The following is a 25,967-nucleotide window of genomic DNA, read 5'->3' as shown; positions in this document are numbered from 1 at the left end:
CCTCATTAATTATCTCTGAAAGATTCCATTATTTGTTCTGAGCAAAATGGAAGAGTGGGCTGAAGGAACAGAGTGAAAATATCTAACTCCAGTGAACTACTCAAGAAAGGTTTCTTTACTTTTACATAGGACACAACCCCTTGCAATCTTATTATCTGGAGAGATTATTACCCCCACCTGCTTTGTTTTTCTTTCCCATTCAAGTCATCCTCAAAGTTTCATATATACACATGTGTATGTATCCACACATAAATGTACACATATTTACATATATACATGCATACATATGTATATATGCACACACATACATAATATCTGTAGATCTTTATATATGTGTATATATTTATATTATATATATATATATATATATATATATATACATATGCATACATATATGTTTCCTTCTTCATTCAGAACATTTTCATGTTAAAAATCCATGTCTTTTTTTTCATCCCCTTTACTGAAGAACTCTGACCCATGGCTAGCTCTTAGTCCTCTTGCGATCAGGCTTCAGTGGTGTTTTCTGGATCTTTTCATACTTTTCAAATTTTTTAAACTATACAGTCTTTTCTTCCCTAAAAGGAAACTGGGGAGACCAGGGGCTTGTCAGAAAAAGAAAGATGATACAGTGGTTGGTGAACATGGTGTCGTTGCTTTTTAACAACCCGTCTTTCCTGGAATGTTTATCCTTGTAGTTTTCTAAATTGCACATGTGAAAATTGTGCATTTGGGAACACAACTCTCATGATAAATTTGCTATTGAAAAAATGCATCCTTAAATCCCTAGTGTATAATAGAAAATGCTTACTCTTTATATCCTCATTTTACAACCTGCTATCTCTGAGTGCAAATGTGTTGTTGGAACTAATTTAGAAATGTGCTTCAAAAGTAATTGTATTTAGGAAAGTAAATTTCATCTAAAGTGTATGCCACCTAGGAAAAGTGTACATTGTCTTTCTTATCCTAACAGCACTTCTTCTCATTCCTCCATTTAGTCTGAAAGCCACGACCATATTCCCCATTGTATTTCATATCTGTGATGCATCAGCACTTACTTTTGGGTTATGAATCTTTACTGAAAGCTCTGCATTTTTCCTGTGTTCCCCATCATGCTAAACATAGAAGTGAGGCTGAACACATGAAAAATTGGGGCGATATAGCTGAATCATGGAAATTGTTTTTCATAGCCATAGGTGCCATCATTTGTGCTGCCCTAGTGCCCTGAGGTTTGTGGAGAGATTCAAGAAAATTAGAACATAAATAACTTAAACCTTCTTCAATTGCATGTAATAAAAGGAAAATAGAAAAATTGAGAGTTTTGCATTTTTTCTTTAAACCAAGTACTGTTACTGTTGTAGAAGAAATAAGCCAATCTGAGCACACTTCACTGTCCTTTGCAATGAGGGGCTAATGGCTTTTTGGCTAACAGCTTCATTCCCAACTGGCTAAAATGTTTTCATTTTAACTGAGATTGTTAGCTCCTTTACCCAAAAGAATACCTGATAGGAATTTTTCCTTTTGGAACAGTAGGTTGCATGTGGGGATGTTTTGTATTAGGAGGGCTTTGGGGTACCTTCCAATCATACCATATACATCAAAGGTATATTCACTTCACATGTGGTGCAATCCAAAAGCACTATCCAAGGTGAAATAAATTCATGTGCCTTTACATGATTTTTCTATTAAAATAAACTCCTATTGCTGCCTTTTGTTTTACATCACCTGCCTTTGCTTATATGAACCCTCCTCCCTTCCTCTCCCAGAGAGATACCTGTCATGACAAAAAAATAAAAGAGGAGGGGAAAGCAGTTCGGCAAAACTAATCAACCTGTTAAAAATTTCTGATGATAAAGCATTTTTTCCCACAAACATAGTCGCCCACTTCTGTAAGGAAGGAGGGCAGGAGCCATTTCATTTTTTCTCTTATGTGGCCAGGCTTGGCCATTGTAATTTTAGATCATTCAATTTCTTTTTAAAAACTGATTCTTCAGCGCTGATTTCTTTTTTTTTAAACTTTTATTTTTCTTTTCAATGAACAAGTTTTTATTTTTTTTTCTCATTCAAACCTCCACTAGAAGAGGAAAAAAGAAAAGCCAAATCCTTGTAACAAATATGCATAGTCAAGCAAAACAAATTCCCATCATGTCTTTTATATGCCTTTCAAATCAAGTTAAATTCTGAGAGCCTAAAAGAGTGTTGACACTTGAGTTATTTGTATTGGCAAGTGGTTATGACCCTCCTTGTCATTCACAGATTTATGCCTTAATATGCATGTGTATGTATGTATATTTTTATATGTGTATGTACATATATATGCATGCATGCACATACAAATATGTGCATGTATGTACGTATGTGTCTATTCCCTGGAATCACTCCTGTGATGCTTCATTGTGTTACAAAGTGAGCCTGTGTTTTTGAAAGCTATACTAATACAGATACATTATGGCATGTTTTACCAGACTGGAAAGGCTTTGAATATAAGTCCACATTGTAGGACTATTAACTGAGTATCAGTCTAGCTAAGTTTGAGAAAGGTCCATCACTAGGAGGCTGACCACAGAAAACATGGGCATATATGTATATGCACACATATACATATAGATATTTGTTCAGATATACACATGTATATGTATATATATATATAACATTAGGTATAGATATGGGTATAGATATAGACATAGTTATAGCTAGAATGTCTCAAAAATCTTAGTACACCTAAAAGTTCATTGAGAATTGTGGGACACCCTGTGTGTATGTCTATTTATCAATGAACTACTTCCATTACAGTTAATGAAGATCACAGAATTACAGATTTACATCCAGAAGAGACTTTCAAAGTTATCTTGTCCAATAATCTCTTCTCCCATTGAATTTAAGGAAGCTGAAGAAATTAAGTGACTTGCCAAGATTAAACCCAGTATGTCTGATTCCAGAGCCATTATTTTTCTCTAGGACTACACTACCTCACATGGCAAAGGGCTGCTATGTGGTATGTCAGTGGAAGGAAAGAATCTCCATTCCTGGGCTGTTGAAGTGTAGGGAAGAAAATAACTATAGACCACATTATTGACAGAACACTGGATTTAGCATCAGGAAGTCCTGTGTTCAAACAGTATTTCTAATACCTTCTATCTTTTTAACTCTTAGAAAAGAAAAAAGAAAGAAAAGACTTAACTTTTCTAAGCCTCAGTTTTGTTATTTGTGAAGTAAAGATAATAATAGAATCAACCTTACATTTTTTTTATTTTTTAAATGTTTTTTAATATAAATGTATTTATTTGTAGTTTTCAACATTCATTTCCACAAGTTTTTGAGTTCCAAATTTTCACCCCATCTCACCCTCTCCCCACCCCAAGATGGCATGCATTCTGAATATCCCTTCGCCTAGTCTGTCCTCTTTTCTTTCTTTCCCTCCTTGTCTTATCCCCTTCCCCTTCTATTTTCCTGTAGGGCAGGATAGACTTCTGTATTCCATTTCCTGTATTTCTTATTTCCTGATAGCATGTGAAAACTTTTTTTTAAACATACATTTTTAAAACTTTAGGTTTCAAATTTTCTCTCTTCCTCCCTCCCCACACACCCTCATTGAAAAGGCAAGCAACTCAATATAGGTTGTACATGTGCAATTATGCAAAACACTTCCATAGTAGACATGTTGTGAAAAACTAACTCTATTTCCTTTAATCCTGTTCTGCCCTCCCATTTATTCTATTCTTTCTTTTGACCCTGTTCCTCCTCAGAAGTATTTACTTCTGATTACACCCTTTTCCAATCTGCCCTCCTCTCTATCATCCCCCTGCTCTCTTGTCCCCTTCTCCCCCTATTTTCTTGTAGGGTAAGACAAATTTCCATAGCCAATTGAATGTGTATGCTATTCTCTCCTTAAGCCAAATCCTATGAGAATAAGATTTACTCATTTCCTCTCACCTTCCCCTGCTTCCCCTCCACTGTAAGAGACTTTTCTTTTCTGTTTTTTCTTTGTGAGATAATTTACCCCATTCTACCTCTCCCTTTCTTCTCCGAGTATCATCCTCTCTCATCCCTTAATTTTATTCTCCAGATAAGACCCCTTATTCTTCAACTCACCTGTGCCTCTATCTATCTATCTATCTATCTATCTATCTATCTATCTATCTATCTATGTACATACAATTTTTTCCCTTCAACTACCCTAATACTGAAAAAGTTCTCATGAGTTACAAATATCATCTTTCCATTCAGGAATGTAAACAGTTCAATCTTAATAAGTCTCTTATGATTTCTCTTTCCTGTTTACCTCTTCATGTTTCACTTGAGTCCTGTATTTGAAAGTCAAATTTTCTGTTTAGCTCTGTTCTTTTCATCAGGAATGCTTGGAAGTCCTCTATTTCACTGAATGACCATTTTTTCCCCTGAAGGATTATACTCAGTTTTGCTGGGTAGGTGATTCTTGGTTGTAATCCTATCTCCTTTGCCCTCCGGAATATTATATTCCATGCCCTGCAGTCCTTTAATGTAGAAGCTGCTAAATCTTGTGTTATCCTGCTTGTGTTTCCACAGTACTTGAATTGTTTCCTTCTGGCAGCTTGTAATATTTTCTGGGAACTCTGGAATTTGGCTACAATATTCCTAGGAGTTTTCCTTTGGGGATCTCTTTCAGAGGAGATCGTGGATTCTTTCAATTTCTATTTTGCCCTCTGGTTCTAAAATATCAGGGCAGTTTTCCTTGATAATTTCTTGAAAGATGATGTCTAGGCTTTTTTTTGATCATGGCTTTCAGATAGTCCAATCATTTTTAAATTCTCTCTCCTGGATCTATTTTCCAGTGAGATATTTCACATTGTTTTCTAATTTTTCATTCTTTTGGATTTGTTTTACAGTGTCTTGATTTCTCATAAAGTCACTAGCTTCCAATTGCTCTATTCTAATTTTTAAGGAAGTATTTTCTTCAGTAATCTTTTGGACTTCCTTTTCCATTTGGCCAATTTTCTTTTTAGGGCATTTTTCTCCTCATTGGCTTTTTGGACCTCTTTTGCCATTTGGGTTAGGCTATTTTTTAAGGTGTTATTTTCTTCAGTATTTTTTTGGGTCTCCTTTAGCAAGCTGTTGACTTGTTTTTCATGATTTTCTTGCATCACTCTCATTTCTCTTTCCAGTTTTTCCTCTGCTTCCCTTACTTGCTTCTCAAAATCCCTTTTGAGCTCTTCCAAGGCCTGGGACTGATTCATATTTTTCTTGGAGGCTTTGGATGTAGGAGCTTTGACTTTGTTGTCTTCTTCTGGTTGTATATTTTGATCTTCTTTTTCACCAAAGTAAGATAATATAGTCTGACTCTTTTTGCACTGCTTGCTCATGATCCTGGCCTATTATTTGAGTTTTAAACTCTTTGTTAAGGTAAAAGTCTGCTTCCAATGTGGAGAATGTACTGTCCCAAGCTTCAGGGGTTTGTGTAGCTGTTTTCAGAGATACTTGTAGGTACCTGTAAATTTTCAGTTCTCACAAGATGGTATGATAAGTGACAAGGTGTTTACTCCTTTCCTGACCTGTGACCAGAAGTATTCCTTTCTGTCCCATAAGTGTGAGGAGGGGTTCCTCGCCACAGCCACTACAAGCTCCACCACGCCAGCATTCCTCCTCACCCCAGCACCTCCACCCAGAACTGTGACCCAGATCCACACACTGGCAAAGCAAGAGATTCCTGCCTCAGCATTGGCAAAGAGATTGCTGTGATCCCTCTCTGGTCAGTCCCTGGATTCCCCCTCAGTCTGTGGGCCGGAAGCATGGGAAGCAGCTGCTCTTGGGGAATGAAGCTGAGACCCCACCTTCCTTTCTCAGCACCGACAGAAACAGACTTTTCCCACTGACCTTCTAAGTTGTCTTTGGCATTAGTGGGTTGAGAAGTCTGGAAACCTCCACAGCTGCCCACGATTCAGTCCTCTGAGGCCTGCTCCAGGTTTGCTGCGGCTTGCATGGCGCGCTATGCTCCCAGCCAGATGTGATACACCTTTCTGATCAATCATCCAAGTTTTGTTGGGCTGGAAATTTGTTTCACTCTCTTTTTGTGGGTTCTGCTGCTTCAGAATTTGTTTAGAGCCATTTTTTATGAGTATTTGGAGGGGTTTGGGGGAGAGCTTAAGCAAGTCACTGCTTTCACTACGCCATCTTGGCTCTGCCCCCTCAACCTTACATTTTGAAGATTAAATGAAATAATTTATAAAAAATAATATACAAAATGATTTATAAACCTAAATGTGCTATAAATGAGAATTATAATCTATTCATCTGCTTTTTCTCAGTTTGTAAAAGTACCTATTTTCAGACCCTTAAAATTATTCAGTTATTAAGTTCTTTCAATTTTGAAAATTTATATTTTATTTTGAATGCTAACTCTGGTTCAAATCAAATGTCACCATAAGTTACATTTAAAATGTAAGCTTAGGATCCATGCAAACATACTAGCTCATGCAAATAAAGCACAGCCCTATTTCTTGGCTAAAGTCATTGTACTTCTAATCTTATATGGAGAAATCATACAAAGATGAAAAGAATTTAAGTCCAGTCTTTTCTTCCTTAAGGGAAGTTTAGATGCTCGGAAATTCAACAGATTCAATTCAAAAATAAGTTATTATGTGCTTACTATGGTCAAGGCAGTGAAAATGAAAACATCAATCAAGTCACAGTCCCTTCCCTAAAAGAAGTTCTAATCTTCAATAGGGTGTTGGGAGTGATGATGGAAGATAAAAAACATCAATTTCTAAAGCAAAATGTAAGCATTTTAGGTTTCAAAAAGTTGTTCTCCTTCCTCTCTTTGCTTTCTGTTCCTAAACATCTGAGGTAGGATTCTGGCAAGTAGGGATGGAAATTGTATGCTTCACAAATGAAGTTAAGTTCAGACTTTCTTTGAAGTGCACAGGCAATCTGTACAATTACTACTAGTGGAAGTCAAGGTGTGTGCAACAGTGAAGACGTGCTGAATTTAGGCTTTACCTAACCATTATATTAAATGGCTAGCCATTGTTACACTGGAGGAAAAATGTTTTAACAAGTAATAGCTGGTCAGTGTCTGCTACTGGCATACTAAATTACTTAGCCCTCTTTCTCTTTTCTTCTGCAGCATTTTTCTCTTGTCCAAAAGATGCCTATCTATTTGCTAACAGAGAACGGACCTTGGGTGAAGTAAAATTAGAATGCGTGACTGTAATTGCTCAATCATCACCCCCAAATCACTGCAAAATGACTCTCTGTCCCTAGCAGGAATAATTGTGCACTGCATTTAAAGACACAAAAGCTGCTTTTGCCTTTGTGCATAAATTGTAAGATGAGAAATTTGCGAATCATGCAACCATGCATTTGCATAATCAAATGGACAATTGCAACTTATTTAAGCATGTGGATTCTTTGTTCTTTCTGACCCAACAATCATGTAAATGATGTCCAAAGCACTTGAGTCTGACCCTTGGAGGATTAGGCTTAGTTTTAGTTCCGCACTACTCAGAGCTGGAAGGCATTGCTGAGTTACCACGGCATCCTCCTGAAAATATCCTCTACTTGTTTAGTCCATGCTAACGTCAGAAAACTACATGCATATAAATAGGTTACTATTCAAACATATACACACATCATAACTTGTGTTTCCTGGGGTTTGATTGTCAGGGAGGGAAAAGGAAGAAAGGATAAGGTTTGTTCCTTGTCATCTTTCTGAAGAATGTGAATAAAGTTGCTGACAGATGGTTCACACATTTCATTCTGAAATATCTTATAGTGACAAATAACAAAGTGTATATAATTAGCCTTATGCAGATGGCAGGAAAAATGTTGATATTCATCTCAGCAGACTCTTCATAAAGACTCTATTTTAAGAGGCAATATTCTAAGACAGCTCACAAACCATCTAAAGATGAATTAAACAGGTTTTTGTTCAAATGGGAGGCCTGACCAGCATCACGCATCATTAAAGTAAAAGCAGTGTCTGGTGATGGAAGGAATAAAATCTTAAATGAGATTGTGTCTGGTTTGATAGGGTTTTTTGGAACTGATTGATGATCACTTCATTACTAACCAGTTAGTGAAGGTGACAATTAGATTTAAACAAGTTAAATCACTGGTCAATGACAGGTAAATTTAATCAAAGTTTTAAACCTGAGTTAACGCAGACGTTAAAAATTCATTCTTTTATAACAACTTGAAAAACATAGAATCCAGGACACATAATAAAATTACTATAATAATAGCTAATACTTATAGGGCACTTTATGATTTATGGAAATCATTGGTGTTTTTCTTTTCATTTGATAGTCGTAACAACTCTGTGAGGTAGGTGCTCTTATCTCCATTTTAGATTTAAGCAAAAGGAGGCTGAGTGAAGTTAAATGATCTTTTTAGAGTCAAGTTCAATGACTGAGTGTCTGAAATAGAATAAGAACTCAGGTATTCTTAAGTCTAGTACATTATTCTTTTTGTCCATTAATTAATAATAATTAATAATAATAGTAACATTTATATAGTGCTTGTCATATGCCAGGCATCATGGGAAATGCTTTAAAATTATAATCTCATTTAATCCACCTAGCTTCCTCTAAAAATTTGATTTCAAAATTTTATTTAAAAAAACTCTTAAAAATCACAAACATAGCTCTAATTCCCAATAGGCAAGTAGTTAAAGAACATGAATGGAGAATTTTAAAAAGAGGAAGCATGGATTGTTAATACTCAATTGAAAAATCAGGAATAATTAAATACACAAGTTAGTATATCAAGGTGCTACCTTACAATAATGAAATTGATAACAAATATTGAAATAACATAAATCAGTGAAAATGGGATTGTGGAGAAATAGATACTCTACTACATTGCTAGTGGAATTGAAAACTTGTAGAATCTCTTTGGAGAATAATCTGGTAATACATGGTAAAAAATGTATACTGCGTCATCTTCTTTGACACAATCATTCCATTATTGGGAATATACCTTGAAAGTGTTATTGAAAACAAAAAGTTTTCTATTCAAATATTTTCATAACAGCATTATATAGAAAAGAATATACTCTCATGGCAAGAGTGAAGAGCTGATGCAAAGCTAGAAGGCTCCAATGATATCTTTGTCATGTCAGAAGAAAACAGAAGAAAACAAGGAAGGCCTCCAATATATTGGATGAAACTTTTGTGGAAAACTTTTTGTGAGAACATGAATGAGAGTCCCACAGGTTAGGCAGGCATAAATGAGATGTGATCATCATCTTCAAAAGGAAACCCTGAATCAATTAAATAATAAACCCATATGAGTATTATAGGTGATTTTCCCCCCAAAAAAGAATTCCTTCCATCACCTAAACTGCATGAAAACATATCTAAAGGTCCAATAATAAAAGGGCAATGATTAATTGCGACATATTAATGTAATGGATTATTATAATGTGCTGAAGAGCAACAAATATTAGGAGGTAACATGGCACAGTGGAAACAGCGTTGGTGTCTACATTAGTAGACTTGGATTCTAATCTACCTTTTGTCACTGTAACTCTAAGAAACTGGGCAAGTCCCAAGCTCTTGGGGCCTCAGTTTCATTTGTAAGTGAATTCAGCTGTCATTAAAATGGTCTACAAGGTTCCTTTTGGCTATTAATTTATGATTCTATGAGTTTTTGAATACAAAGAAACCATGAAAGAACTTTATGAAATGATACAAACTTAAAACAAGAAGAAGAGGAATAGAATCAGACTAACTACAAAAGAGGAAAAGAAAATGAGAATGAATGGACAAAGAATACTGATGAGAACTTCGGCGTGACTAAAAAATTGTTATGATATTTTAGGATAAGGACTGAAGCTTTGATTTCTTTGTTGTAGAGAATTTATCCATCGGTTTAGTTCAATACTTTCTCTGAAGCTTAGGATCTTAAAGATTGTCTGGTAAATAGAAGGCTTAAGTGACTTGCCGAGGGCCAGGTACACACGGCAAGTATGTGTTAGAGGTAGTACTTGAACCCAGGTCTTCCTGGCTCAGAGGCCAGTTCTCTAGATACTATATACTGCTGTATGCCTTTCTATGTTATTATGCATGTCAAAATTAATTAGTAATATAACCGTAGATTGTTAATAAGCAAGTTTAATTTGTTGTATTCATGCTCCATATTCCTTTTTTAAAAGAAATTGTTTAAAACATTTAATTATTTTCAATGAAATTTGCTTTTCATGTGGTACAATGTCCATATGTGATGGGCAGAAAATATACTTAAATTAAATAGGCTGGGATACCTTAATGAGGTGCTTAAATTTAGTAGGTATGCAGTAGATAGAGCAAGATCCTGGAGTCAGGAGAACCTGAGTTCAAATCCAGACTGAGAAACTTACTAGTTGTGTGGCTGTGGGCAAGTAACTCAACCAATATTGCCTCAAAAAATTAAATAGGAGTAATGATTCTAAGAAGTTTAGTAAGGATTTTTAAATGATGGCCTCCAAGAATGGAGAATTATGTTTAACTCATTGGCATAGTGTGTAGCCCAATGTCAAGTGGTTCTATTGTTTCAAATATTCCATCAAACAGTGTTTCCCACATGTACATGGGAAACTTTGAATAATAATTTACCATTGTTTGTAGATATTAGTAATTCTAACATAGGGGGAAACCCTCATGATAGAGTCAGGAATCTTCTTAGTTCTAGCTTCTCGACAATCTTATTATACAACTTACAATCTATTCTAAAATTCTCAGTTTCTATCTCTTTCAATCCACTCCAATCCAATAAGCATTTATTAATTACCAGCTATATTAAGGTCACTGAGGCTACAAAGACATAGAACATAGAGTGTGAACAATAATATAGGATGGATCTAGATTGTGAAGGACTTTAATTGCCAAACTACAGATTATTTATCTCAGAGGCATTGGAGAGTCACTGGATTTTCTGTGTCTTTCTCCATCTTGTTGCAGCTTTTGTTTTTACTCCTAACTCCTCCACTTTACGTATCCAATGAATTACCAAGACCCATTAATTTCATCTCTGCACACGTCTCCTATTTATACATTCATCTCCATTTCCATCCTCACCAATTCAGTACAAATCTTTATTGATTGCTTAGTATATAGTACCTGGCACACAGTAGGTGCTTGATAAATCTTTATTGATTGATTTGGCACCCAAATTGACTAATGCAAGAGCCTCCTGAAAGGTTTTCCTGTTTTTACTCTGTGACTTCCACAATTTAGAGATCATAATGCTTCCAGTAAGTTTCTTAGGTTAAAATTTAGTTATGTCACTCCTATTCAAAGACCCCTCAGTGGCTCCCAATTGGCAGCCCCAGAGAACTGAGGCTAGAATAATTAAGACCTGAAAATAAAAGAGCCTCAGATACTTACTGGCCATGTAACCCTGAGTGAGTCTCTTAAACCTCTGTCTGCTTCAGTTTCCCTAACTATAATATGAGAATCATAATTGTACCTATTTCACAAGGTTGTTGTGAGAATGAAATTGGATACTGTTTGTAAAAAGTCCTTAACATAATATCTGACACATAGTAGGCACTTCCCCCAGTTGCCTGCTAAGTAAAGTTGCAACTCTTCTGCCTGGCATATAAATCCTTTATCCTTCCACCTTACCACATATTATTCTCCATCATAGATTTTCTGCTTTAGACAAATCAAACTACTTTTTGTCACTGAAAATATATCCTATGCTCTCCTGCTTACGTTTCCTTGCCTAGACTATCCTCTCTGCCTCTTTTCCTGTCGAATTCCCATTCATCATTTAAATTTCAACCCAAATATTGAAACCTTCCTGAAGTCTTTCTTGGTGCTCTCACTTAACAGCCTTCTGCTTTGTAACTCAGAGGGGTTTTTTTTGCATTTGTTGTTGGTACTTTCATTCAGTTATATAATAATGTACACTTGTAGTTGTGTTTTTGTCCTTCTGCTTGATTTTAAGCTCCCCAAGGGAAGGAACTGTAAGTTGTCTAGATCTTATATCTTCCCAACTCTCAGCCTAAGGAGAATAATGCCACTAATAAGTATTCGGTGCATAAATGAGTATTGCAATAGACTTTTTTTTATTTGAGACTTGAAAGATAAATGAAGGCATTCACATCGAGAGCTTTGGTGTATTCAGAAGAAATGGGTCATAGAAGTAAGACAGAAAGGTAGCATAAGATAGAGGATAAAGTGTTGGATTTGGAGTTAGAAAACAGGTTCAAATCCTATCCATATACTTGCTCACGGGCAAGTCATTTAAATTCTCAGAACCTCAATTTCCTTATCTGTAAAATGGATGCAGTAATACTTACATTACCCACTTCATAGGAGAGTTGTAATGAAAGAGCTCTGTAAGGTTTAAAATACTATATGAGTGAGATTTTGTCATTCCAATTTTTAGAAATGGATGTGCATTCTAATCATGCTTTTTCCATGGAGCTTGTATTTTGGCACCATTTATATCCCCATGTATTCTTACATATTCTTGTGTGGGGGTCAACTACCTAAAATATGTGTTTTTCACCCCAGTCCAGTTCCTTTAAAAATATTTTGAATGCTTGTCTTATTCAGGCAGAGAAGTGGATTGAAGTGCTACTCCCTCACAACCCAACATTAGCACCTCCTTTTTTAAGCAACTACAGCTGAAAATTTGGAGAAGTCATTCAGTGAAACATAAACAACAGGTTTAATGTACCAAAATTGAACATTACCTTCTTCCCCAGTGTCTTTTTAATTGTTAAATTTAAAGGCTGTAGATGGAGTATCCATAAAATGTAATGAGCTCCTCAGCTGGGCTTATGTTGTTTGCCAGTCTCCTCATATATTTTTAAAATGCAACTATTTTGGTGTTTTGTTTTCTGTTAAGACATTGCATATTCTCAGACTTTTCTCCTTTCTTGTAGCTCTCAATCCACAAGGGTATCCTTATAATAGTTCTTGCATAGCAAAGAAAAATAAATAGTTGGCAGTACTAAACCCTCCATAATCTCCAGACTCTTAATTTGTATGAATGTCAGTGAGCCCAGAGCAGCATCAAATAGAGAACAGCTGATCCCAAATCACTCTAGGAAGGAAGAGCTCCTTGGAAAGTGTGTTGCAAGGCAGTAAGTGCTCTGAAGTCATGGGGGGCTTTGAAAATGTAGCTGAGACAAAGCAATTCCCAATCTGTGGTCTCACTTACCATCACCCTGCATCCTTAACAAAAACAAAACCAAAAAATATATTTTTTAAAATTTTTGCATGCTTTCGCATGACAGAATAGCCAACAAATTTCAAGTCAACATTCATTAATCACCTACAATGTACAGGGTCTGTATAAAGGGGAAAATGAAAAAGTCCTCACAGAGGTTACATTTTGCTGAGAGGATCCAACAAGTATATAAGTAAAATCCAAGATATAAACAGAATAATACACAATTATTTCAAGAGGGAGAGAGTGCTAACAATAGGAAAAGCCTGCTGTAGGAAGGGGGGTCTTAATAGTACTGTGAAGGGACTTATGGGATTCTCTGAGGAAGAAATGAGGTGGGAGTACATTCTCAACATAGGTATACTTGTACAACAACAGAGGCAAGGGATAAAATTTTTTATGGGTGTAAGGAAGTAGGTTGGCACAGGTGGCAAACCTTATGAGGTTGCTCAAGGACATCTTTATGGAGGACAGCAGAGAACTGCTTCTGAGAGAATTGTGATGTCATGGAAGGTAAGTGCCTTGGAGACCAGAGCATGTGTGGGCATTCAGTAACTGACTTTGGTCAGCCAACTCTTGGGATGAAGAGGAGGCTCTTTGGGTTTGAAGTAATTCAAAAAGAGCTTGGCAACTTCTTTGTCTTTCTATTGCTTCACTCACTTATTGGGATGTGTGGCAACTTCAATTTATTATGTCTTGCAAGAGACTGTTTTGTAAAAGAAAAGGCCTCTGAGACTTCTTCCATCCGTGAGGTCACATAACTTGTGAGAAACAGGGCCTTCTTAACCTTTTTGTTTGTTTTTTTCTATTATAGGGTACAGGGAGTATATTTTTCATGTTGGATGGAAGAATGACCATCAGGAATCTGGGAGTCAGAATTGAGATGAGAAGTTATGTTGTAGTTTGTCCTTCATTCTTGAAGAGGACTATGACATCAAGAAGATGATGACTTGCAAGTGAATTGGAGCGGAGTGAGGCAAAGCTGTGCAAAGTCACCAGCCTCACTCTCTCCTTCTGGAGCCATCTAGGTTCAGTGGCCACACATAGATCAGGATAACTGGAGATGGCTCAGGATGCAGTGGGAGACATTGGCCTTTGATGAAAAGCAGCTCTCTGCTGTCTTCCACACAGAGATGCCATCTGAACAATCTCCTAGGGTCTACAATGTGCCAATGTTTCCCACTGTGTTCAAATTGTAGCTAGCCCAGCATCAATGCCCTAGGAAGAAGGAGACATTTTTAGACCTATAAAAGTAAAAACAGAGATGAGGATTCATCTGGCAACAATTACACCTTTGGGATATGAACTTGTTGGGACAAATGCTATGTAGAAACTGAGCTAAATTTTGAATCCAATCCCTTATCCTTCTCCCCGCACCCTGGAATAAGACATGGAATGGGATAAGGTTAGGGATATGGTTCTGAAGTGTTGGGGGAAATCTTTGTACATTTCTTCTTGCTATATTTTTTTAAATCTATTTTATTTTTCCCCAATTACATGTTGGAACAAATTTTTAACATTTCTCAAAAAAGTTTTTAGTTGCAAATTATATCCCTCCCTTCCTCTCCTCCCTGGTAGTATCTTGAGCTGACAGTTGAGAAAATGAAGATCTCTCTCAAGCTTCTCAGGTACCTGGGAATGTTGAGGGGAAGAGTTGTAGGCCTGTCCTGAGAAAGTGGGGCCCAGAGTGAACCATGTTACGTGAGTAAGTTATTAGGATAGTTAATTAAAATGAAGACTGTGTGAAGGGGAGTAATGAAATAATACTGGAATGGTTGGTGGGAACCTGAGTGTGAAGGGCTTTATGTGTTAGGCTCAGGATTTTATATTTTATGTTGGTAACTAATAGAAGCCATTGAAAATTTCTAAATTGGAGAGGTGTCACATGTGACATGATAAGAACCCTATTATAGGAGCACCAGTTTGACAGCTGTTTGGAGAATTGATTAGAAATGGAACAGCCTCAAGTCATAGGGACTAACAAGGAGCCTATTGCAGTAGTACAAGGGAGAAATGATGAGACCCCGAGCTATGGAAGAGGCTGTGTGAATGGAAAGAAGAGGATGGATGTGAACAGCATTATGGAAGTTGGATCAACAAGAGTTACCAACTGATTAGCTATAGGAATTGAGAGAGGAAAGAATCAAGAATTATTCCATGGTTGTGAACTGGAGTAACTGGTAGTACAGTGTTTCAACAGAAAAGTAAAAATCTCCAGAAGGAATGGATCCCCAGGGGCCTCATTTTCTACTCACTCATGCTTGCCACTTCAAAAAGTGATGTAACAAACTAATCACAAGAGCACATTTAAGTTACTTCCTTTTCTCAAAACTCTCCCTCAGTTTTTGATCCTCCTTATTTCAAGTCTTATTCAAATCCTACCCATCATACACATATCCAGGCCTATTACCTTCACAAATTCATGTTTAACTATACCATCCCGTATTCCTTTCTTTCATCTATGATTCCCTGAGGCAGCTAGGTGGTGTAGTGGACACAGTGTCAGCACTAGAGTCAGGAAGTCTCATCTTCCTGAGTTCAAATCTGTCCTCAGACACTTACTAGCTGTGTGACCCTGGGCAAGTCACTTAACCCTGTTTGTCTTAGTTTCCTCATCTCTAAAATGAACTTGAGAAGGAAATAAGAGAAAGATACTCTTTGCCAAGAAATCTTTGCCAAGAAAACCCCTAATGGGGTCACAAAGAGTTGGACCTGACTTAAAATGATTGAACAATAACATGATCCCCTATTTCTACAAGGCAGCATAACATAGTATATGGAAAGAGAACTGGAATTGGAGTCAAATGACCTGGTTTGGGATTCTTGCCAGAATACTTTCTGTGTGACCTTGTGTAAGTCATTTAAGCTTAATGAGACTTAATTTCACACCTGTAAAATGCCTTGGCTCTAAGGTTCCTTGAAGGCAGAGGTGTGCTAGTGAATGTTTTTAACAATTGGTTCTCCAAAAAATAAAGGTACATGCAACATACTTTTAAGTTTAATCTATATTATTAACATCTTCTCCTTTACTTTCTTAAGTCTATAAATCAACAAAACAAGAAATCAATCTTTGATTTAGAGCATTTGTGACTTCTGAGATCTAAATGCTCACCTTGAATCGAGTTAACAATTGACTCTTAAGAGCTGGGATAAACTGATTCTGGTTCTAGATATATAAGCCTGTAATATGTTCACTTCCACATATCTTGGTACTTATAATTGTTTAACAAGTTTTTAAAGTTTAATAAGAATAATTAATAAGTATTTATCTAAGCTATTATCTCCCCCATTAGATTTTCAATCTATTTTCTGATAGCCATCACATTTAACCCTGTTTTTGTATCTATTATGGTGTATAGTTTATGACTGAATACTTACTGAGCACTTCACTAGGTTTGAGGACACTGGTCTGTGGACCACAGATAGGATCCTTACATATTTTACTTTAAGAAGCACTTCAATTCTAATAACTACTTATTATCATGTTGGTATGTAACCTATGTGAAGAGATTGTTAATCTTTCACAAAATGATAGAAGCTAGGATATATTTGAATACTCTATCCCCTTAGTACTTAGCTATGTAATATGAATTCAGATATTGGAATTATGTACTATCACCAAGGAGATTGTAGGTAATAATAATAGCTAAAATTAGTATAGTATTTTAAGGTTTGCAAAGCACTTTACAAATGTTATCTCATTTCTATCTTGTGGGTACTGGCATCATCAACAATTGAGAATGTTTTCAAATATTTTTCTCATGTTTCAAATTGAAATTTACTTTGATACCCATATTACAGTCTGTCTCAAAACTGCTTAAGATATTATCCAGAATCATCTTTAGAATTTAATAGATGCTTGGGCAGGTTGAGATGAAATTCCCTGAGGTTGGGGGAAGTAGTTTAAATCTTCACTGAGAATTCTGATTCTTGTTGTTTTTGCTTTTCTGCCTAGCCCTGGGAGAGAAAGAACAGTCGTGAAGCTGGGGCAGCAGGGAAGGATGACAAGATCTGGTGTAAATGTTGAAAGAGGAGGGAGAAACAGTGCAGCAGGAGAGGAAGAAAGAGCTGAGGCCTGGGGTGGTTTTAGGAGAGCCAAAACATGACTAGAGCAATTGGGACTATGGACTAAAGGTAGAGTCTGCTGATGGTTTATCTTAGTCTTGGTTTTATGACGGCAAATGCTGACTTTGCTAGGAAGTGCCCATTCCTCCACAAGGAACCTATGTATAAAGGTCTCAACTCCAACTCCCTTTCCTCTTCACATTACTTTCTTTCCTTGTTGTTATTTAAGCTGATGTTTCAAAAAATTTTGTTTGTCTTAACTTAAAACACCTGTGGTAAATCCAGAAATATGTATTTTTCTGGTGTACACTGGTTGTGTCTAGATAGTGTAATCAGGGAAGCTTCTGGCTATTTGTATTCATAGAATTCAATGGGTTTGGGAGTTAAGTTCTAGTTTGAAGCTTACTTTTTCTATATCTATGATGAGCTGTTATTTGATTTTATTAGTACTGCTAGAAATTTCCCCAAAATGTAATTTAAACTGAATTTGTGGTTTATTTTTTACCTATTGATTATTGAGCCTTTTACTATAATTTTAGTGTGGATTATTAAGTCCTCAGAGGAAGGGGAGGAGAGGTTGGTTCTGGACCCCTAGGAAAACATCTCAGTAACTCTCCCAAAAGAGGAGGAAAGAAAAAGGTATACAAGAAATGAAAATTTCATTCCTAGCCATCCCAGTGGGAGAAGATAAACATGATCCTTTTCCCTAAGAGGAAGAATGAGTCACCAGCTAGTCAACTTTGTTCTCTACGGTAACATATGCATGCCATAGGACCATAATGTAAAAATTGTTACCCCTCATTACGCTGTGAGACCTATAATTTATCCGTCTCACATTTTCTTCCAATAATCAGCTTTTCTCCTATTAACTATAGGGTATACAGTCCTTTAGACCACTGACCTTGAAAGTGTGGGACATATATCCCTGAGAACTCACAAGATAATCCATTAGGATGTGGGAAGAAAATATTAGAACAACTTCTTTTTAAATTTTGAAATAAGAAAAATTAAGTTTCACTCATATTTAATACAGAGATTAGTTCTGGTACCTTTACTTGATTCGTATTTCAAAGGGTCAAGGGTTGTATATGGTACAGAAGATACCCAGAGGAAAGAGTTAGATTTATACATCACAGAGGGTATAGCCAGTTAGGTTAGTAAAAAAACTAAACTTTTATTACTAAAAATAATGTCACCTAAAAAAATATTCTCTTGCGTGTATACTTACAAAAGATGGAAATACAATATTCTAATTTATCTAAAAACATTCCAAATGCAGATTTTCAGTGAGTTTTAAACCTATTCAAACCCAGTCCTAATTAGAATTCTAGTAAAAACTTTTGAGAAAACTTGAAAACAGTTTGGAAGAAAATAGGCTTAAACCAACACCTTACATCACATTCCATAATACATTTCAAATAGATACGTGACCTTAATATTTTTTAAAGATCATACTATAACAAATTAAAAGAGAAACATACATATACTTCTCACAATTGTAGGTAAGAGGCTTATTCCTAGCCAAACATGAAGACAGGGACGATTACCAAAGATAAAATAGATAACCTTTATTACTTGAAACTAAAAAGCTTCTGCACAGACAACACTAATGCATTTAGGATAAGAAAGGGAGTGAGTAAATAGGAAAATGTATTAAATTTCTCTGATAAGGGTTTTGCCTTATATCTACCAAATTGGCAAAGATTATAAAAGATAACCATTTGTCAACAGGGGAGGGGTGTTGAAAGAAAGCCACAATAAAGTGTTATCATTGGTGTTGTGAACTGGTAAAATCAATCTGGAATGCAATTTTGAAATATATTGATATAGATGTCACTTCTACCCAGAGATTCTGCTTCTAGGTATATATACAAAAGAATTAATTAGCAAAAAGAAAGGCTCCCTATGCAACAAAATATTTCTAGCAGCACTTTTTTTTCCTGGTAGTAAAGAACTGGAAATAAAGTAGATGTCCATTGTTTTATTTTTCCCTGGTTTAAGTATTAGGATTTTATTTGTCTCATAAAAGGATTCTGGTAGATTTATTTCTCAGTTTTTGTCTTAAATGGTTGTTCCAGGGATGTACACATAGATAATTAAATTGATGCATACATTGCCAGAGCTAGCTTAGCATTTGGAAGGCTTCAAATGAATATATGGGAGAGAAGAGATATTAAACTGCCTAGCAAACACTTAAAGGTCTGCAGAGCCATTGTGCTTACCTCATTGTTGCATGCTTGTGAAACCTGGACAGTATACTAGCTCCTGCCAGGAAATTGAATTGCTTCTATTTGAATTGTCTCAGGAAGATTCTGAAGATCATCTGGCAACATAAGGTACCATACACAGAGGTCCTTTCTCAAGCTGAATAGCCAAACATTCAAACTCTATAGCAGAGAGTATAATTCCAATGGGCTGGCCATATTGTTTGAATGCTGAACATGTATTTACCTAAAAGACTATTTTATGGAGATAATATAAGGACATTCTTAAGGTCTCTCTGAAGAACTTTGGTATTGATTGTGAGACATGAGAGACCCTGGCACTGAACTGTCCAGCATGGCATGCCTGTATCAAAAAAGGCATTATGTTTTATGAGCAAAGCAGAATTGTGGTAGCTCAAAAGAAATGCAAGATACACAAAATTAGAGACATCTCCCTCCCAAATGGTCATATGTGCTATTTGTGCCTGATCTGTGGTAGAACTTTCTGAACTCATATTTGTCTTATTAGCTGTGGTTGGACACAGTGCACATTGACCCCACAATTATGATGTCATTTTATTCCTGAGTATGAAAGACAACAATCACCACCAACCATATGAACAATTAATAAAGATGTATGGCTAATAAACATTTCCTAATAGATAAGTGGTCAAAGAATATAAACAAATAGTTCTCAAAAGAAGTACTGCAAAATATTCATAATCACGTGAACAAATGTTCCAAATCTCTGACAATAGGAGAAATGCAAATCAAAATTGCCTTGAGGTTTCACCTTATACCCTGCAAATTTACAAAATGACAAAAAGAATGGCAACAGTCAACGGTGGAGGAGTTATGGGAAGATAGTACATTGTTGGTGAAAGTTGTGTGCAGGTGTGAAGTTGTAGAACCATTTTGGAAATAAATTTGAAGTTATGCAAATAAAGTGAATAAAATGTCCATACCCTTTGAACCAGAGCTTCCATTACTGGGCTTGTACCCTAAGGAAGCCATTCATAAGAAAAAAGTCCCCTTATACTCCAACATATTTACAGCAGCACTTTTTTTGGTGATATCTAAGAACTGGAACAAAGTAGACAGAGATAAATTGGGGAATGGCTAAACAAATTGTAGGACCGAGTTGTAATGGAATGCTACTGTGCTTGAAGAAATGATGTGTGTGATCAATATATGGAGAAGCATAGGAGATCCATATAAACTGATTCAGAGTGAAGAAAAGTCAAAAAAGCAATAAAAATTATAATTAAAATGATGGAAATGGAAAGAACAATGACATGCCGACATATCAAAGTAAAGCTCAAAACTGTAAAGATCAAGTGAGACTCAAATGAGGAATATAAGAAGACATATCCATCTTACCAGTTCATTGTGGTGGGAGGTTCATAGGTGTTATAAATTTCATGTGTTTTCAGATTTTTTCAATGTATCAATAAATTGTGCTGACTTTTTGTTTCTCTCTAAAAAAATTATCACATGGGATGGTTCTCAGGGTGGGGAGACGGAAGGGACATGTGAGATAATATGGTGATGTAAGAAACAGAAAATAATATTTGATCCATTTTTGTTAATGATGGACCTCTTACTATTTGTATATTGAACATAGAGATTAGCTAATGATAGCAGGAGGCCACTGTGGCTAATAAGACATTTAAAAAAGGAGACGGAGGGAGGGAGATCCCACACTGATAAATTTAACTACCTCTATTAAGTACTCTCAAACATGATCTACATTTTAGCATGTTTAAAAAAATTAATTTTATCATGAATTAAAAATCATTAAAATTATAAAAAAACACACAAAAAGAACAGTGAATAACATATGTAATTGTTAACTTGTTAACATAATTTTATATTTTAAAGTATATTTTCAATTGAAAATGGTAGTGATAAAATTATTATATTTTGCTTATATCCCCTTCTGAACAATTTTTCTCTACTAAATTTAAAAAAGTGATCTTTATTGTTGTCCTTTTCTTTTTCATTGTATAATTTTTCCTTTGCTTTCCTCTCCCTCCCCATCCCAAAGAAGTCATCTTCACTTTTTTACAAAAGAAGAGAAAAAAAATCAGGAAGACTAATTATCATATTAGAAAAAATATGACCTATTCAGTGCTCCATATCTGGGGACTCCTACCAAAATCTGGGGTCAAGATTTTGTATAATTTTGCATCTTTCAGTTTTGATTGTTTTGTGGCTTTGATTCTCTCCATTTTAACTGTCATAGTCATAGTGTATATTGTTTTCCTGTCCCTGGCTACTTTATTTCACACCAGTTCATATAAATCTTTCTATGATACTCTAAATTCACTTGCCAAGTAATTTCTTATGCCACCACAATTTATTTAGCTGTTTCCTAATCAATATGCAGCTACTTTATTTCCATTTCATTGCTACCACAAAATAGTACTGCTAGAAATATTTTGATGTACAGGAAGATTTTCTTTTTGCCAGTGAACTCTTTGGATGTGTCCCTAGCAATGGGATCTCTGGGCAAATTGGTCTTTTAATTTTTCATAATGAGAGTTTGAATATTCAGGTTATATACCAGTTTTGAACTTATTTCAGAATAAGGTATAACTCAGACTCACTTCTACCAAACTTTTTTTATTTTATTTTTTTAGTTTTCCCAATTCTTATTAAATAGGAAGCTTTCCTTTTAGTAATTTTTTTCAGGTTTATGGAAAAGTGGGTTATTGAGTTCCATTATTTCTAATTTTTCCTTGTTTAGTCAGTTCCATTGATTCACTTTTCTATATTTAACTAATTTTCTATATTTAACTAAGTAGTTTTGATGATGATTGTTTTATAATATAATTTTGTTCTGGTAGTATTAATAATTCTCCTGATTCCATTTTTCTATGATTTCCCTTGATATTCTAAATCTTTTGTTGATTAAAAAGAATTTTATTATTTTGTTTAGCTCTGTAAAGCATCTATTTGGTAGTTTGATTGGTTTAGCACTTAATCCAAAAATTAACCTTGATAGCTTTGTCATTTTTATTATATTGGAACATTCTCACTGATTGGGCTAATTATTCTACCAGGTATTAAGTCTATTATTCATTTTAAGGTACATTTTGTAATTTAATCTGTAAAGAAGTTGAATATGCTTTTATAGATTTAATCCTGGATATTTTATGGATCTTATATTTCTTTTATATGGGGCTTCCTTTTTTATTTTTGATTCAGGATTTTGCTATCATTATTTGAAAATACTATTAATTTTGTGCATATATTTTATAAATTGCTGAAGCTGTTAATTATAAAATTATTTTCTTTGCTGATTCTCTAGAATTGTCTAAGTATTGTTGACCAACAAAGATAATTTTTCTCTTTTTCCCCCATCTTTATGTTTTTAATTTCTTTCTCCTATTGTTTATTGCTAGTATTTCTAGAACTTTATGAAATATTAACAAGGGAAAAGGGCATCCTTGTTTTACTCCTTTTTATTGGGAAATTTTCTAGTAGTTCCTTATTGCACATAGCAGTTGTTTTTGGCATTAGTTAGCTATTTTAAATCATATTTAAGTAGGTCACACTTTTTCTTAGCTGCATATAGCACCTTTACAAAAATTGAACACGTATGCAGACATAAAATGATAAATCCTATCTATCTGGTGTAGACAGGTGACACAATAGATAGAAGCTTACAGTGAGGAAAATTCTCTTTCTGAGTTCAAATCCAGCCTCAGACACTTACAACTGGGTGACTCTGGGTAACTCTTCCAACCCTGTATGCCTCAGTTCTCTCATCTGTAAAATGAGCTGGAGAAGGACATGGTGAACCACTCAGTATCTTTACAAGAAAACTCCGATTGGGGTCATGAAGTTGGACACAACTGAAATGATTCAATAACAACATCTAAAACCATCAGCAAGCATTATCTGTAATGGAGATAAGCTAGAAGCCTTCCTAATAAGATTAAAGATGAAGCAAAGACACCCATTTTCACTACCATTATTTAATATTATGCTAGAAATGTGGGTTATAGCAATAAGATAAGAAAAAGTAATTGAAAGAATAAAATTAGGCAATGGGTAAACAGAACTGTCACTCTTCAGAGATGATATGATGGTATACATAGAGAATTCTAGAAAATTAACTAGAAAATACTAATTGAAATAATTAACAATTTTAGCAAAGTTGCAGGATTTAAAATAAACCCACATAAATCATTAGCATTTCTATATATTACCAATAAAGTCTAGTAGGAAGAGATAGAAAGAGAAATTCCATTTAAAATAATTGCAGACAATATAAAATACTTGGGAATCTATCTTCCAAGGTAAACCCAGGAACTATATAAACACAATTACAAAGCACTTTTCACACAAATAAAGTCAAGTCTAAACAATTGGAGAAATGTTAATTGCTCATGGGTAAACCTAGCCAATATAATAAAAATGACAAATCTACCCAAATTAATTTACTTATGCAATGCTATACCAAAAAAATACCAAAACATTATAGGGATAGAAAAAAAATAACAAAGTTTACTTGGAAGAGCATGAGGTCAAGAATATCGAGGGAATCAGTGAAAAAAAATGTGAAGAAAGGTAGCCTAGCATACTGGATCTCATAGTATATTACAAAATGGTAATCATCAAAGCAATCTGATCCTAGCCTAGACTGGTAGATTAGTAGAATAGATGAGATATTTGATGCACAGTAGTAAATGACAACCATAGTAATCTGGTGTTTTATAAACCCAAAGACCTAAGCTTTTGGGAAAAGAAGTCTTTATTTGACAAAAAAAATGCAAGGAAAACTGGAAAGCAGTTCGACAGAAACTAGGTATTGATCTACATCTCATACTGTATATTGAGATAAGGTCAAAATGAATTCTTGATGTGGAGATAAAGGGTAATATAAGCAAATTAGGGAAGCATAGATAATTTTATCCATCAGCTCTATGGAGAAGGAAAGAATTTATGACCAAACAAGAGACAGAGAGCATTACAGGATGTAGAATGGCTATTTTTGATTACATTAAAATAATAAGGTTTTACACAAACAAAACCAATGCAACCAAGATTAGAAGGAAAGAAGAAATCTGGGAAACAATTTTTATAGTAAGTTTCTCTGATAAATGCCTCATTTCTCAAATATATAGACAACTGAGTCAAATTTATAAGAGTATACATCATTTCCTAATTGATAGATAGTCAAAGGATATGAACAGGCAGTTTTAAAAAAATAAATGAAAGCCATATATAGTCATAGAAAAAATGTTCTAAATTACTGCTGATTATAGAAATGCAAATTAAAATAACCCTGCCAATCACATCTATAATATTGACTAATTTGACAGAAAAGGAAAATGACATGTTGGAGGGGATGTGGGAAAGTAGGGACACTAATATACTTTTGGAGTTATGAACTGATGCAACCACTCTGGAGAGCAATTAGGAACTATGTCCAAAGGGCTACAAAACTGTGTATACCCTTTGATCCAGTAATACCACTGCTAGATCTGTATCCCAAAGAGATAAAACAAAAAGGAAAATAACTTATTTGTACAAAACTATATAGCAGCTTTTTGTGGTGGCAAATAACTGAAAATTCAGGGGATGCCCATCATTTGGGGAATGATAAACAAGTTGTGGTATATGATTGTAATGAAATACTATTGTGTTATAACAAATGATGAGCCAATTGCTTTCAGAAAAACTTGGGAAGACTTACATGACTGATACAAAGTGAAGTGAGCAGGACCAGGAGAACATTATTCACAGTAATAGTAATATTGCATGATGATCAACTGTGATTAGTTTAGCTATTCTCAGCAATATAATAATCAAAGATAATCCATGAGGACTTCTGACAAAAAAATGCTATCCACCTCCAGTGGAGTGGGGCTGAAACAATTTAGGTGTTCCTGAGTAGGTGAACCCAGAAATTATAATGAGTACAAGGACAAACACTCATTAGAGACTACATTTCAAACCGTTGTTATCATGCCATCTGGTTCCACCCCATATAGTAATATAAAACACTTGAGTTAGCAGATCAACTTTCCAACAGAAAAATATTTCCAGTAGAGAGCAGCATGATGACTTCACCAGAAACTGTAAGTGGTACTGCAGCACTGGAGTTCTGTCTCACCTCCCTATGCGTTACTCCATATGGGTGCTCTCTCAAATGTTATTCCTGTGCATGTTCACTATTCCCCTTGAGGGTATGTTTATTCCTTGGAAAATTTTCTTTATATTTATGGGGGATATATTATAGTGAAAACGTTTTAAACTTCCATTTCATAAAATGTCATTACTTTGAACTAATTAGGTCCTATGGTTGACAAAATAAAAAATAAATATATTTGTATGGTCTTCTGAGCTACTGTTTTGAGTGGATTTGACCTACCAAGTATATTTAGCTTGAGGAAGTTATTTGTAGGGCAGAGGCTTTGTATAAGAAGGTGTGTTCCTATTGTTATACAAATGTTACTCATAAAAGTGGCATATGAAAAAGTGGTACAACATAGAGACTTCATCAAAATACTGTTGAGAACATTTGGATAAGCACAAAGAAGGAATGGAACA

This window comes from Phascolarctos cinereus, unplaced genomic scaffold (genome assembly GCF_003287225.1).
Source record: "Phascolarctos cinereus isolate Bilbo 61053 unplaced genomic scaffold, phaCin_HiC Scaffold_2;HRSCAF=192, whole genome shotgun sequence".
Lineage (NCBI taxonomy): Eukaryota > Metazoa > Chordata > Mammalia > Diprotodontia > Phascolarctidae > Phascolarctos > Phascolarctos cinereus.
Note: the sequence above shows the minus strand (reverse complement) of the source record.